The sequence below is a fragment of the Manihot esculenta genome, chromosome 9 (genome assembly GCF_001659605.2).
Source record: "Manihot esculenta cultivar AM560-2 chromosome 9, M.esculenta_v8, whole genome shotgun sequence".
Taxonomy (NCBI): Eukaryota; Viridiplantae; Streptophyta; class Magnoliopsida; order Malpighiales; family Euphorbiaceae; genus Manihot; species Manihot esculenta.
Genome location: NC_035169.2, coordinates 27,451,938 through 27,467,656, shown reverse-complemented (window position 1 = coordinate 27,467,656; position 15,719 = coordinate 27,451,938).

The window sequence follows — 15,719 nt, the reverse complement described above, 5'->3', positions numbered from 1 at the left end:
TTCAGAAATACCTTGAGTTCTCATGGTTGAGCATATAATGTGGAATTCCTTAAGGTGCTTATGGGGATCTTCATTTTCTAGGCCTCTAAACTTTGGAAGGAGATGGATCAGCCCTGTCTTCAGTTCAAATAGTGCTGTCAATGGGGGGTATGTGATGCATAAAGGCGCTTGATCCCCTGCTGGTACAGCTAGCTCGCGGAGGGTCCTCTCCCGTGGCTGTGGTGCCTGGATGGGCACGTTTCCAGCTTCAACTTCAATTTCTTCATATGCAGCAGGTGGTTCTACCATTATTTGATTTTTTGCAACAACCTGGAATTCAGTTTCTGGTTCAATGGCAACAGTAGCTGGCGTGGCAGTAGGCGAATCTGTTGGTGTAGGAAATTCTGCTAAGGGGCAGTGGCTATTGGGGCAGTAGTGGTCTTATCAGATGGTCCTGTAGTAGCCCGAATGGTTGACACCAGATTTGTAGTTGATGAAGATGGCTTTGAGGCTTGGTTCCTCAAGTTTGCTTGCTTTCTTAAGCTCTTGGCAGTGCGTTCAATCTCCGGATCATAAAGAAGAGTTTCTTTACGGCTAGACCTGGTCATAAAAGGAAAATACGTTAGTTTAAATGAAATCCTCGGCAACGGCGCCAATTTTTGATAGCGGTTGTCGAAGCTGTCAAAAATAAACATATTCTCAATCAACAAAATAATTTGTAGACAGTGGTAATAGGGTCGAACCATAGGGATTTGACATTAAAGTTTTTTCTAAATATGCCTTGGACAAGTAAATAACAAAAATAAATAAAAAGAGGAGGGTTTATTTTGATGATAATGAATTGAATTAAAGCTGAATAAAAGAAAGCAATAGTTAATAATGAGTAAATCAAATGGAAGAAGGATTCTAGTTGAAGTATGAATCTATTTCAGCTTGTTTAGAATTGATCATTGATCTTTTCGATACTCCTATTTATTTCAATAAATTAGTTTAGGATGTGGAAGACGCTTCTCACAATCCAAATTCCTCCTTAGTTTTAGTTTGATTAGGAAACGTTCGCTAATCAAACACTAGCTAACAAGTTGCCAAGGAACGTCCTTGGGGATTTTTACTTTTCAACTGTTAACTGCCTTAAAACTTAGAGAAACCTAATTCTAACATTGCCAATCGCATGGTCAAGTTTAGATCATGCAACTGATTGTATTTATGTTTAAAAAATCTAAGCAATTACGGACCTAAATTATTCAAATAATGTATCACTCATGCAATTAAAAGCAACAGGCCTTAATTGATTCTAAAAGCAAAGCAATACTAATAGAAAGATCAAGTTGCATAAATATTGAAAATAAATAAGAGTTTAATAATGGAGTTTTAAATCTCCCAATTCATCACAAATCTGAAATTTCCTAACTTCAACTAGAAAAGAAGGTGTTTAGCCACTTATGGTGGACAAAATCACAAAAAGAGAAGAAGAAAAGAAGAAGAAGTTGCCGCAATCTTCCTGCTGTGTTTCTGCAGAATTTTCGATGAAGGAGAGATGATTTTTGTTGGTTTGATTGCTGTCCACTTTATAGATGGAGAGTCCAAGTTCAATTAGGGTTTGAAATCCCAATTTTGACTTGGTCTTTATAGTCTTTAATTCCTCTTTTGCCTTTGAATTTTATTGTGGATGGAATTCTTTTGGTTGAAGGGTCTCCTCGTGGCTTTTGGAACTGATCTTGTGGTGTTTGAAGTGGATTTGGACTTCTTTACTTTTGAACTTTGAATTTCTGCTCTTCTTTCCCGTGTTGTTGTCCTTCTTTGCGTCAGTGTGATTTGGGCAGTTGATTTGGGCAAATCGCTTGCCCAAATCGTTTCTATGTGTTGCCTCCAGGTTTCTGTCTTAGCTTTCTGCTTATGTTTTCTGCGGGCGATTTGGCCAAATCATTTCGACCCAATCAATTTTTCAGCTTTTTTTGCACTTTATCTCCAACTTTCCATTTTCTTCCTTTTCTGCAAAAACATCACAAAAACATAAATTAAGCTGAAAAAATGTGTAATTAAACAGTAATAAAGATAGTAAAAATGTGGCTAAATTATGCTTGATCAATTGGAAATATTAAAGTGCAAAAGAAACCAAGTACTCCCCTGGTGTAGTTGGTATGGTGTGATCCACTAAGCACACTGAGAGATGAACAGATGTTCGTCTGGAAAGTCTTCTTTGATTAGACATGGCTCAAAACTAGTAGGAATTCGGCTTAGGTGATCAGCCACTAGATTCTCTTTCCCTTTCTTGTCTCGTATCTCCAGATCAAACTCTTGTAATAACAGAATCCACCGAATAAGTCTCGGTTTTGCCTCCTTTTTCTTGATCAGATATCACAAGGTTGTATGGTCAGAATAGATGATGACTTTAGTCCTCAGGAGGTATGCTCTGAATTTCTCTAGAGCAAATACAACAGCCAAGAGCTCTTTTTATGTTGTTGAATAGTTGCTTTAGGCAGCATCCAATGTGCGAGATGCATAGTGAATCACGTGAGGTGAGTTCCCCACATGTTGTCCCAAGACTGCCCCCACAGTATAGTTGCTTGCATCACACATGATTTCAAAGGATAGGTTCCAGTCAGGTGCCTGAATGATTAGGGCAGTCACAAGTAATTTCTTTATCAGATTAAATGTTGTCTTGCAATCTGCATCAAAATCAAATGTTACATCCTGTTGAAGCAATCTGCATAATGGCAGTGTGATTTTGGAGAAATCTTTTATGAATCTTCTGTAGAACCCTGCATGGCCAAGGAAAAAGTGGATCTCTCTAACATTTGTAGGATAAGGTAGATTTTTTATGGTATCTACCTTGGCTTTATCCACTTCAATCCCTTTAGCTGAAACAACATGGCCTAAGATCAAACCTTGGTTAACCTTTTTCATAGTTGAGTACAAGATTTGATTCAAGGCATCTTTGTAGGATCTTCTCCAAATTGGCAAGGCATTCTTCAAAGGAGTTACCATACACTGTGAAATCGTCCATGAAGACTTCAATGATTTTCTCCATATAATCTGAGAATATGCTCATCATACAATGCTGGAAGGTGGCAGGTGCATTACAGAGTCCAAATGGCATTCTTCTAAATGCAAAGGTGCCAAAAGGACAAGTTAAGGTGGTCTTCTGGAGCCACTGGAATCTGATAAAATCCTGAAAAGCCATCTAGACAGCAATAGTGGGACTTACCTGCAAGCCTCTCTAGCATCTGATCAATGAAAGGTAGGGGAAAGTGATATTTCCTTGTTGCTGCATTTAGCTTTCTATAGTCCATGCATACTCTCCACCCATTCTGAACTCTAGTTGGAACAAATTCTCCTTCAGCATTTGGTACGATGGTGATCCCAGTTTTCTTTGGGACTATATGCACAGGGCTTACCCATTTGCTACCAGAGATAGGGTAGATGATACCTACGTCCAGAAGCTTGACTATCTCCTTTTTCACCACTTCCATCATAGGAGGATTCTGTCTTCTTTGGGCATCTCTGACTGACTTGCACTCCTCTTTCATGTGTATTCTATGCATGCATGTGGTGGGGGAGATGCCTTTGATGTCATTTATGGTCCATCCTGTGGCTCCCTTGTGTTTCTTTAGTACTTTCAGGAGGCTTTCTTCTTCATGTTGGCTCAATTGATTTGACACTATCACTGGAAGTGTCTTCTCAAGTCCCAAGTACACATATTTCAAATGGTCGGGAAGAGGCTTCAGATCTGATTCTAAAATTTTCTAATCTGCAGTCTGCTGTTTGGGCAAGCAAGGGGGTGTCTGTGTTGGTTGTCTGGCTGAACTGGATTCATCTTTCTCCTTCTGCGCAAGACCTGTCTGCAATGGAAGGCTGGAGGAACTGAATTGCGATATGAGCTGAAGAGGTGCAATCGGTCCCTTGTCTTTCTGTGCTTGGACATAGTCCATCTGCTGAATGTTACAGACTGTTGCTTTCAGTTTTTGCTCTTTCTGGCTCTCTTCCCTACAAAGATCATTGTTTAGTATATCATCTCGATTCATATCAAAAACTTCCTGGCTCAAGCAATCAATGATATCTAAACCATAAACAGGGACATGTCATGGGGATATTTCATAGCATCATAAACATTATACTTAATAACTTCTCCTTTAAATTCCATGGTCAATGTGCCATCATGCATATCTATCTTGGTTCTGGTTGTGCTCAAGTCGTCCAAGTAAGATGTCTGAAGTAGTGTTACCATTGTCTTCCTTTGTGTCAATCACATAGAAGTCTGCTAGAAAGACAAGTTGATCTACTTGTACTAGAACATCTTCTAGAACTCCATTTGGATATATCACAGACCTGTCAGCTAATTGAATCACTACTCTTGTGTCTTTTAGTGCACCTGCATTCAAAGAATTATAAATAGAAAGAGGCATAACATTAATGGATGCACCTAGATCACACATAGCTTTCTTTATCCCAACATTGCCAATTTTGCAAGAAATAGCAAACATCCATTTATCTTTACATTTGGTTGGGAGTTATCTTTTTATGACAGCAGTAACAACCTCACCTACACTTATATTTTCTCTCTCAGCAAGCTTTCTTCTGTTGGTACACAATTCTTTCAGAAATTTTGGGTACTTGGGAATCTGTTTCACAGCATCTAACAGAGGTATATTGATCTCCACTTTCCTGAAGGTCTCTAGGATCTCTTTTTCTTCTTTTTCTTTTTGTGACTTTTCAAACCTTTTTGGAAAGGGAGGTGAAATCTTGAAACTTACTTGTTGATTTGCATTTGGCTGATGAACCAGTTTGATTTGCTCATTCGGCTTGGTCAGATGGCATTCAGGTTGCTCTTCTGAAACAACTTGACCTTACGCTTTTGGCCTTCATCAGTCTTGGCATCTTGAAGCTCTTTCCCACTCCTTAACATGATAGCACTCACATTCTGTCTGGGATTAGTTTCAGTTTGTGAAGGAAACTTACCTTGAGATTCAAGCTTACTCATTGAGGTGGCCATCTGTCCCATCTGTTGTTGGAGACTTTGCACAGAATTTGCCAGTGTGTCTATCATCTTCTCAAGGTGCTAGTTGGGCTTAATTTCTTTGATAATTTTGGTGGTTGTTAGCCCTTGCATAGCTGAAGTTCGGATGGTCTCTCCAACCTGGATTATAAGTGTTGGAGTATGGATCATGTCTAGGCTAGCTGTTGAATCCTCTAATTGCATTCAGTTGCTGACCATCCTCTTGAAGTGTAGGACATTGATCAGTTGGGTGTCCTACATATGCATAAATCCCATATGGCCGAGGTGGCTGGGGTGGCTGAGCTTGTTGAGCTTGGCCTATGACAAGACTTTTCACAGCAGAGATTAGTTCAGAAATCTGAGAGGAGAGAATAGATGTACTTACCTCATTGACTCCTCTTTGCAGTTGCTTTTACTCTTTATATTGCCTAGATGAGGCTGCAAGTGTTGAAATCAACTCTCTCATCTCCCTAGGTGTTTTGTCTTCAATTGCACCTCCACATGCTACATCAATGAATTTCCTTTCAGATGGTAGCAAACCTCCATAGAAGAATTCTATGAGTGACTTGTCTGAAATATCATGTTGAGGACAACTTGTACACAATCTCTTAAACCTTTCCCAATAGTCATACAAATCCTTAGATTGTTTTTTGCCTAATGCTACTAATCTCTCTTCTTATGCCAATGGCTTTAGAAGTTGGGAAGTATTTATTCAGAAAAACTCTTACCATATCATCCCAAGAAGTGATAGATCCAGGTGGTAAATAAAACAACCAATCTTTAGCATAGTCATCAAGTGAAAAGGGAAAAGCTCTCAATTTAACATGTTCTTCAGTTATGCCTTGTGGTCTCATGGATGAACAAACAACATGAAATTATTTTAAGTGCTTGTGTGGATTTTCATTCTCTAAACCTCTAAACTTAGGTAGTAGATAAATCAAACCTGTTTTTAGCTCAAAAGATACTGTCAGAGGTGGATAGGTGATGCAGAGAGGTGCTTGATCACCTATAGGGGCTGCCAACTCCCTAAGTGTTCTTTCTCTTGGCATAGGTGGCCTTATTGCTGGATTTTCTTGAATTAATTCATCATGGACAACATGTTCAGCATGGGTAGCAGGTTGCGCATTGTGTTCAGCCATCTCTGCGGCTGTTTGGCGCGATTCAGAGGCTTCAGAAGGTTGATCTGTGATAGGGTGCTCCTTGGGCGCGGGCTCAGCTTGAGTTGTCTCCCAAAGTCGAGTTGCTTGCTTTCCAAGTCTCCTGATTGTGTGCTCAATTTTTGGATCGTAAGGCAGAGTTTCTTGTGTCCAGATCTGGTCATGAAAGAAAAATAAATTAGTTAAATCAATTCCCCGGCAACAACGCTAATTTTTGACTCGCAGTTGTCAAAGCCGGTCAAAAATAACCTTTTCAGTTATCAACAATATTACTACTGCAGATAGTGGTAAAAGGATCGTATCCACAGGGAATTGGTACTCACCTATTTTCCTTGTCAAGACCAAGATAATAAACTGAAAGATAGTAAACTGAAAGAGAAATAAACTGAAAGCAAAATAAAAGGGGGGTGTTTTGAGATTGATTGAAGTAAACTAATATTGAAAGCAATAAAGTAAAGCAACTAATAAAGTAAAAGAGAGAAATCAATAATAAAAAAGCTCTAGTTGAAGAATTGGATCCACTTCAGTTGTTGAGATTGATCATTGACACTCAAGTTCCTTTGTTTGATTCAATAGATTAGTTATGGAGATGGAAGACATTTCTCACCACCATGTCTTTCCTTAAGCATAAATCAATCAGGGAACGTTCTCTAATTGATCACTAGTCAACAAGTTGCCAAGGAACGTCCTTGGGCCTTAGGCATCAAAACAATTGTCAATTGCATTAAGAAATAGAGAGATCTAATCCTAACTACCCAAACGTATGGTGATAACGCTAGATCATGCAACTTCCTTAGATTTTACACCAAGTGTTCTTATGTTTAAATAATCCAAGAAATTACGGACTTAAATCATCCAAACTAACAAATTATTACCTTGCAATCAAGAATCAACGTAGATCTAAACAACAAAGCAATAATGAAATTAAGCATGAAATAGCATAAATATTGAACAACCAAAAGATGAACAATGTATAATCAAGTCTCCCAATCCATAAAACAACTAAAGTATCAACCCATTTTCAGCTAGAATAAAAGGTTTCAGCCACTCATGGCTGAAACAAAATAAGAAAATAAAAAGAAGGAGGAGAAGAGAACAAGGTCGAAGCCTTGGTGTGCAAAGGAGGTGCGGCGGCTTGAAGACCTTGTGTGGCCGAATGTGTAAAGATGAGGGAGAGAGTGGTGCGACAGCCTTTGTGGTCTTTATATAGCTTTTGAGTGTTGCCCTAGTTGCTGCCCATGTCCTTCCCTTGCCGCCCATGTGCACATTGATGAGGTGGAGCCTCTCTTTTGAATTTTGAATTTTGAATGTGCAAGACTTAGAAGGCAAGTATATGATCTTGAGATTTGGCTTCCTTAACAAGCTGAATTTGAATTTCAAATTTTGAATTTGCATCTTGAAGATTTGAATTTCAAATTACTTTCCTTATTTGTCTCTTCTTTGGTTGCAACTTGAGATTTGGCTTCTTGAATAAGGGCAAGACTTCTTGAAGATTTGAAATTTGAATTTCAAATTGCTTTGGCTAAATGTACTTTCCTTATTTACCACTTTCTTTATTTGGAACTTTCCTTATTTATCTTCACTTGATTTGCAACTTGGCAAACTTGCTCTCCTTTGTTCCATTTTAGGCAGTTTTAAGGGCATTTTCTCCAAATCACCTTTTTACACCATTTTCTGTAGAATAATATCAAAATCACAAAATTAGACAGAAAATATGTAAATTAATATTAATAACATTATGATAAAGTGGTCTAAATTTGGACTGATCAGAAGGTAAAAAGGTCATAAATTTGAATATTTGATTCGTGTAAACTGAGCAACAATAGCAGACAATCTTGATATCTATGTGAATCTCGTGAGAAGATGAATCTAAAGAGACCAATCTTGCTTCAAATGGTGGTCAAGAGAGGGAGAAATCAAAGAGAGAGAAACGATAAAAGAGAATAAAGGGAAAGAAAATAAGAAAAAAAAAAAGGAAAAATGAAGGAGAAGTGTCGCGCGGAGAGGAAAAGGGCTGGGACCAGTTCGATTCAATCGGTCTGATTCAATTTTCTTTTCATATTAAAATTTTATTTGTGGTCTTTTAGCTCTACTCTAGCACCATAAATAAATTTAGAAAAATTCATAAAAATTCATGAAAGTCTGAAAAATTTTTTAGAACATTAAAATAATTTAAAAACTTCAAAATTTTTACCAATAATAAAATAAAATAAGTAAAGAAAATTTGGATTGTTACATTCTTTTCCCTTCAAAGAAAATTTGTCCTCGAATTTAAAAGAAGGTACTTACAGTAGGCCAATTGCAAAGCATGCTAAAGGTCACATGTGAAATAAATGAGAATACTTATTTTACATCTCTCTCTCTGACTCCCAAGTGCAGTCCTCTAAAGACTGATTCCTCTATAAAACCTTGACCATAGGTATCTGTTTTGATTAAAGTTGATGTATCTCATGATCCATTATGGCTATAGGATACTCATCATAAGATAGATTCTCATTAATTTCTACCGACTCTAGTTGTAATATATCTAATAGATCAAATATGTACTTCCTCAGCATCGAAATGTGAAACACCATATGAACATGTGAGAATTTTGACGGTAACTCTAATTGATAAGCAATTGCCCCAACTCTGTCTTTGATTTCAAAAGGAGTCACATATTAAGGTGCCAACTTACCTTTCTTTTCAAACCTCATCACACCCTTCATACAAGAGACCTTCAAAAATACATAACCTCCCACCACATCTCGCCTCTTAGGGTTTGCAAAACTCTTCTGTCAAAGCTATTTTAAGCGCTCCCGAATCAATGGGACTTTTTTTTATTGTATACTAAACAAAAAAAATATCATGGACTTTAGCTTCACCAACCTCTATCCAACATAAGGGGGATTTGCATTTTCTTCCATAGAGAACCAATTCAATATGTTGACCAGAACTATTATGTGGTTAGGGACTAAGACCCGAGACCCAGTTCTACCAATTTAAGTACTTAGATTTTTATGGATTTATATCAATAATGTTGATTATATGATTTCTTTGGTTTAAGTGCATACCAGAAAAAGAATGTGCAATGTCTAAGCCAATGTCGAAGAAGGCTCTGATATCAATCAAGTCACTTTCATATGAACCGGTAAGTAAAACATCATCAACATAGACAGTAGGCACTTGGAAATTTGACTTAGAACCTTTCTTGAATAAGCAATTATCATTTGGAGATGGATGAAATCCAAATTGAAAAAACTTTGATATAAACCTTTTATTCTATTGTGGCCTACTTGTTTAAGACTATACATGAATTTACATAACATACTAATTTAATAACTTATAGACAACTGGTAGGGTAGCTATCAGATGCATTTTCAATCGACTCTTAAGTATAAAGTCGCTTCCTAATTCTTATGAGTAGGTAGCTGATTTGACTTTATTTTTTCTACTTAAATGAAATTTACCTTTTAAAATTTATAATTTATGATGTTCTTTTTTAATTTTAAATTAATTGTTACATCAATAAGTTATATTTTATTTATTATAGATGTCGTATAATTAATTGTTACATCAATAATATTATATAAATTAGAATCAGCTATCGGCTATCGGTCTTTAGCTATTAGAAACAATTAAAAGTTATAGTCAACCGTTAAACCAAATGTACCCTTATTCTCCTATAAAACTGTTACTTGTAGTATTAGTCCTTCAATTCTATTGTTAATACAGTTTAATTCATTTAATCCCATTAATATAGTATTATTTAACTTCGTAGAGAAAATATATATTTTTAATCTAACTTTTCACTTCAATATAGAGAATATTTATTTTCTATATATCATAATAGACATATGAATAAATATATCTCAATATATACTTACACCTTTATACTAATTGAGATTTATAAATGCAGAGAGATTAATTGGGGTTAAAACTTGTTTTTCCTATTCAGAAATGACTCTCCTTAAATAGAGACATCAGCAAATACAATCTGTTATAAAGATAATATCACACAGCTGTACACTTATCAATATACACTTTTTGTGATCAAACTAAATCTTATCACTCTGCTTAATACTCCCCCGCAAGATTGGGGTACCACTTCGAACACCAATCTTGAATCTGTTTGAAACAAACACCTGCTTCGATAGAGGTTTGGTTAAAAGATCCACTAACTGGTCTTTAGATGAGACATGTGCTATGCGTAACTTCTTCTTTTGCACCAAGTCGCGCACAAAATGTATGACAATCTCAATGTGTTTCATCCTTGAGTGATACACAGGATTTTGACAAGCATACGTGGCCGAAATATTATCACAAAAAAGTATAGGATATAAAGTTGAGGGTCTCAAATACCCAAGCTCAGAGAATAAAGACCTCACCCACATTATTTCAGATGCTGCAGATGCTACTGCTCGGTATTCAACTTCCGTAGAAGACCTAGCAACTGACTTTTGTTTTCTTGAAGACCAGAAATGTAACAGCCCGAAAACTGAACCATTACCGGCACTAGGATCCAGATCGGCTTAAGGCCGCCGGGACCCGTAGTAAGCCTACTGTGAACTCTGTGTACCTGTGAAAACTCATACATGATCATACATTTTCTATAAAAATTTAAAACTTTCTCTTTCCTTTTCATTTCCAGGGCTTAACCTGTGCATACCATACTCATCCTATGTTAAGCCTGATTTTCGTCACATACATCTCATAAAACATTTGCATAAGAAGATCATGTATACACAAGGGTAACATCAAACTAGTCAAGCACAATCTATACACTGTACATTGCAATCTATCTCATAACAATTCATGTCCACACTAGCTATTACATATCCTTCAATCCTTCTATACTCTGTTAACCTCGCTCTCTGTACTCTGAGGACTAAAACCTGCAAAACTGGGATAAGGGGAGAGGGGTGAGCTCAACTAGCCCAGTGAGTGGCGAATAAAACATGCTCTTATGGAATGCATCATTTCTCAGGTAATCACTGCATGGAACGGACAGAATCGAAAACCCTATCATGCAAGCTTTGCCCGGCCCGAAGGCTAGCGGGACTTCAGTATCATGCAAGCTTTGCCCGGCCCAAAGGCTCGCGGGACTTCAGTACACACATCCTTATGCCCGGCCCTAAGGCTCGCGGGACTTCAGTACACACAACTACAGGGTTATCGAATCCGTGCAATGTCCATTCCGTCATGTCACAAATCAGATAAATGCATCATATTCGTGATCTCTAATGCAAACACCCTAAGTACATCATGGTGCATGAATCATGTCATGAACATTAGTGAACAAGTTATAAAGTTTAGTTCCACTCACCTTTGGGCGACTCTAAACTAACCTGCAGGTTCTGAACTGTGCTCACTGTTGACCACTCTGATTCCTCTGGTCCGTTCCTACACAGGTGGACTTATATGAGGGGTCAAACTATCATAAGAACGACTCTAAGAAACTCCCCAAAACCCCTCTAAAAGATCCTAAAACAATTACATAAAACATGCAAAAGAAGACTGGACAGGGCACTTTCGGCGGCTGGTTCGGCGGCCGAAACCCCCCTCCAGAGACGAAACTCATGCATGTTCGGCGGCACCTTCGGCGGCCAAAAGTCTCGTCCAGAGACGAAACTCACACACTTTCGGCAGCCGAACTTCTTTTTTTCGACGGCCGAAAGTCCTTTTCTAAACCGAAAGCCTAGCTTTCGGGGGCAAGCTTTGGCAGCCGAAACTGCCTCCTCAAAGGGTTCGGCGGCCGAACCTTCCTTCGGCGACCGAACCTGGTTTTGCCCGAAGGGCAGAACCTTGCTCTACTTCATGCAAACTTTGCCCAAAATCCTACAACATGCATATCAACTACTCCCAACTAGCATATACACATATATATGCACAAAGGGGTCCAAAACTAACCTAAAACCCCAAACAAACATCATCAAACAACACATAACATGCTTGAACACCAAAATCAACAAAAACCTCCTCTAAACCTAAACATGCATACTACCCATACAAACTTCATAAAACCTTCAAAAATCAACAAAGGAGGTTCAGGATCTTCACTTACCTCTTCCAAACAAGAGATCAGACGATCCTAACGTGGAGATATTGAGAAATCCTCTCTTAAACTCTCCAAGCTTCAAACTTTGCTCTTTTTGCTTAAAACCTTCAAAAATCACCAAAACTCTTAAAAACTTGGAAAGATTTGAAGGAAAACATGAAAGTCAATCTAGGGAGGGTTTGGAGTCACCTCTGGCTGAAGATGGAAGCAAAATATCCTGCTTCCACCGACTTGACGCCCTTTATAGGTGGCTGGCCAGACCACCTTCGGCGGCCAAATGTGCATCCGAAACCATGCAGGGTTCGGCGGCCGAAAGTGACCTTCGGCGGCCGAACCTTTGCATTTCTTCCTAAATGCTTTTCTTTCAAAACCTTAGTTCTTAAACCATTTTAAAACATTAAAAACACTTAAAACATCTTAAAAACATATGTCTTACCCTGCTAAATACTTCCGACATCCGAGATTCCACCGGACTACAGGAATTCCGATGCCGGACTCTAGCCGGGTATTACATTCTCCCCCCCTTAAGAACATTCGTCCCCGAATGTTCCTCAAACATATAAACATATAAGCACATAGAAAAAGGGGAAAAACTAACCTCAAAACAGATATGGGTATTGCTGGAGCATAGACTCCCGTGTCTCCCAGGTGCACTCTTCTAAGTTGTGGTGGTTCCATAGGACTTTCACCATTGGTATTTCCTTGTTCCTCAGCTTCCTGATCTGGGTGTCTAAGATCCGCACTGGCTGTTCTACATAGGTGAGATCCCCTAAGATCTCTACATCTGGTTCACTGAGAACTTTACTCGGATCGGACACAAATTTCTTCAACATAGAAACATGGAACACCGGGTGAATCCTCTCCATAGATGCAGGTAAATCCAGCCTGTATGATACATTCCCGACCTTCTGCAGGACCTCAAAGGGACCAATGTACCGTGGAGCTAGTTTACCCTTCTTTCCAAAGCGAACCACTCCTTTCATCGGAGACACCTTTAGCAATACCATATCCCCCTCCTGGAACTCTATCTGCTTCCTATGGATGTCTGCATAGCTTTTCTGTCTGCTAACAGCTGTCTTGATCCTCTCTCTGATGATAGGCACCAACTTGCTGGTAACTTCCACTAACTCTGGCCCTGCAAGAGCCTTCTCTCCAACTTCTTCCCAGCAAACAGGTGTTCGGCACTTCCGTCCATATAGAGCTTCATAAGGAGCCATCCCTATGCTAGCATGATGGCTGTTATTGTAGGCAAACTCCACCAGAGGTAGATGCTGCCTCCAAGAACCGGCAAAGTCTAACACGCACATTCTTAACATATCTTCTATGGTCTGGATGGTCCTCTCGGACTGAGCGTCTGTCTGTGGATGGAAAGCAGTGCTGAAATCCAATCTTGTGCCCATCTCATTCTGCAGACTCCGCCAAAACCTAGAGGTGAACTGAGGTCCTCTATCTGATACTATTGACACTGGAACTCCATGCAACCTCACTATCTCTTCCACATACACCTGCGCTAACTTGTCCACAGAGTAATTACTCCTGACTAGAATGAAGTGAGCAGATTTAGTCAGTCTATCCACTGTCACCCAGATGGAGTCTAGCCTGTTGGACGTCGCCGGTAACCCCACTACAAAATCCATAGCTATGTTCTCCCATTTCCATTCTGGAATCGGCAGTGGGTTAAGCATTCCAGCCGGCTTCTGGTGCTCTAGCTTCACCCTTTGACAAACCTCGCAGGCTGACACAAACTGTGCCACTTCTCTCTTCATTGCTGGCCACCAATACACTCTCTTCAGATCTTGGTACATCTTGGTGGCTCCAGGGTGAACGCTATACCTCGCATTATGAGCTTCTCTCATAATGTCTTCCTTCAAACTAGAGTCATATGGTACACATAACCTCTTATCATGACGAAGAATCCCTTCACTGTCAAATCTGAACTCTGCACTGTTGCCCGACTGAACAGTCCTGGCAATCTTCACTAGCTCGGGGTCCTCGTGCTGTTTCAGAGCCACTTGCTCCAGAAACACTGGTGTAACTCTCATCTGTGCAATCAAAGCACCTGTACCAGATAACTGCAACTGTAGCCCTTCTTCCATGAGCTTGTAGAAGTCCTTCACCACCGGCCTTCTCTCTACTGAAATGTGGGATAAGCTGCCAAGTGACTTCCGGCTTAAGGCATCAGCTACAACATTAGCCTTACCCGGATGATACTGGATCTTACAATCATAATCACTGAGCAGTTCTACCCACCGTCTCTGCCTCAAGTTTAGCTCTCTCTGACTTAAAATGTGTTGCAGGCTTTTATGATCCGTATAGATCTCACACTTTACCCCATAGAGGTAATGCCTCCACATCTTAAGTGCAAAGATAACAGCTGCCATCTCCAGATCGTGTGTCGGGTAATTCAGCTCGTGCTTCTTCAGCTGTCTAGAAGCATAAGCTATCACTCTGTCATTCTGCATCAACACACAACCTAATCCCACTCGGGATGCATCACAGAACACTGTGAAATCTTCATCACTGATTGGCAGAGCTAACACCGGTGCTGAAGTTAAACGTCTCTTTAACTCCTCAAAACTCTCATCACATTCCTCTGACCATATAAACTTCTGATTCTTTCTGGTCAGTCTGGTCATAGGAGCAGCTATCTTCGAGAAGTCCTGTACGAACCTCCTATAGTAGCCTGCCAAACCCAAAAAACTCTTGATCTCTGTCACGGTAGTGGGTGTAGGCCAGTTGGCTACTGCCTCTACCTTCTTGGGGTCCACTGCTATGCCTTCCTCTGATACTACATGCCCCAAAAAGGAAATGCTCCTTAGCCAGAACTCGCACTTAGAGAACTTGGCATACAAGCCATGCTCTCTTAAGGTCTGTAGAACTATCCGCAGGTGCTGAGCATGCTCCTCTGCATTCCTGGAGTACACCAAGATATCATCTATAAAGACGATCACAAAGCGATCCAGGTACTCCCTGAAAACCCTGTTCATGAGATCCATGAATGCTGCAGGGGCGTTAGTCAACCCGAACGGCATTACTAGGAACTCATAATGCCCATACCTGGTCCTGAAAGCTGTCTTGGGTACATCCTCTTCCCTGATTCTCAGCTGATGGTATCCGGATCTCAGATCTATCTTCGAAAAACAACATGCTCCTGACAGCTGGTCGAATAGATCATCAATCCTGGGTAGAGGATACTTGTTCTTGATAGTGACTTTGTTCAACTGCCTGTAGTCGATACAAAGTCTAAGAGATCCATCCTTCTTCCTGACAAACAATACTGGAGCACCCCAGGGTGAGGTACTCGGGCGGATGAAACCCTTATCTACCAAGTCCTGTAACTGCTCTTTTAGCTCCTTTAGCTCGGCTGGTGCCATCCTGTAGGGAGGTATAGAGATCGGTCTGGTACCAAGCATCAACTCTATTTTGACCTCTATTTCCCTATTAGGCGGTAACCCTGGAAGCTCTTCAGGAAACACATCTGGGAATTCTCTAACAACTGGTACTGAGGATGGTTCCCTAACCTGCTTATCTAGCTCTCTCATATGAGCTA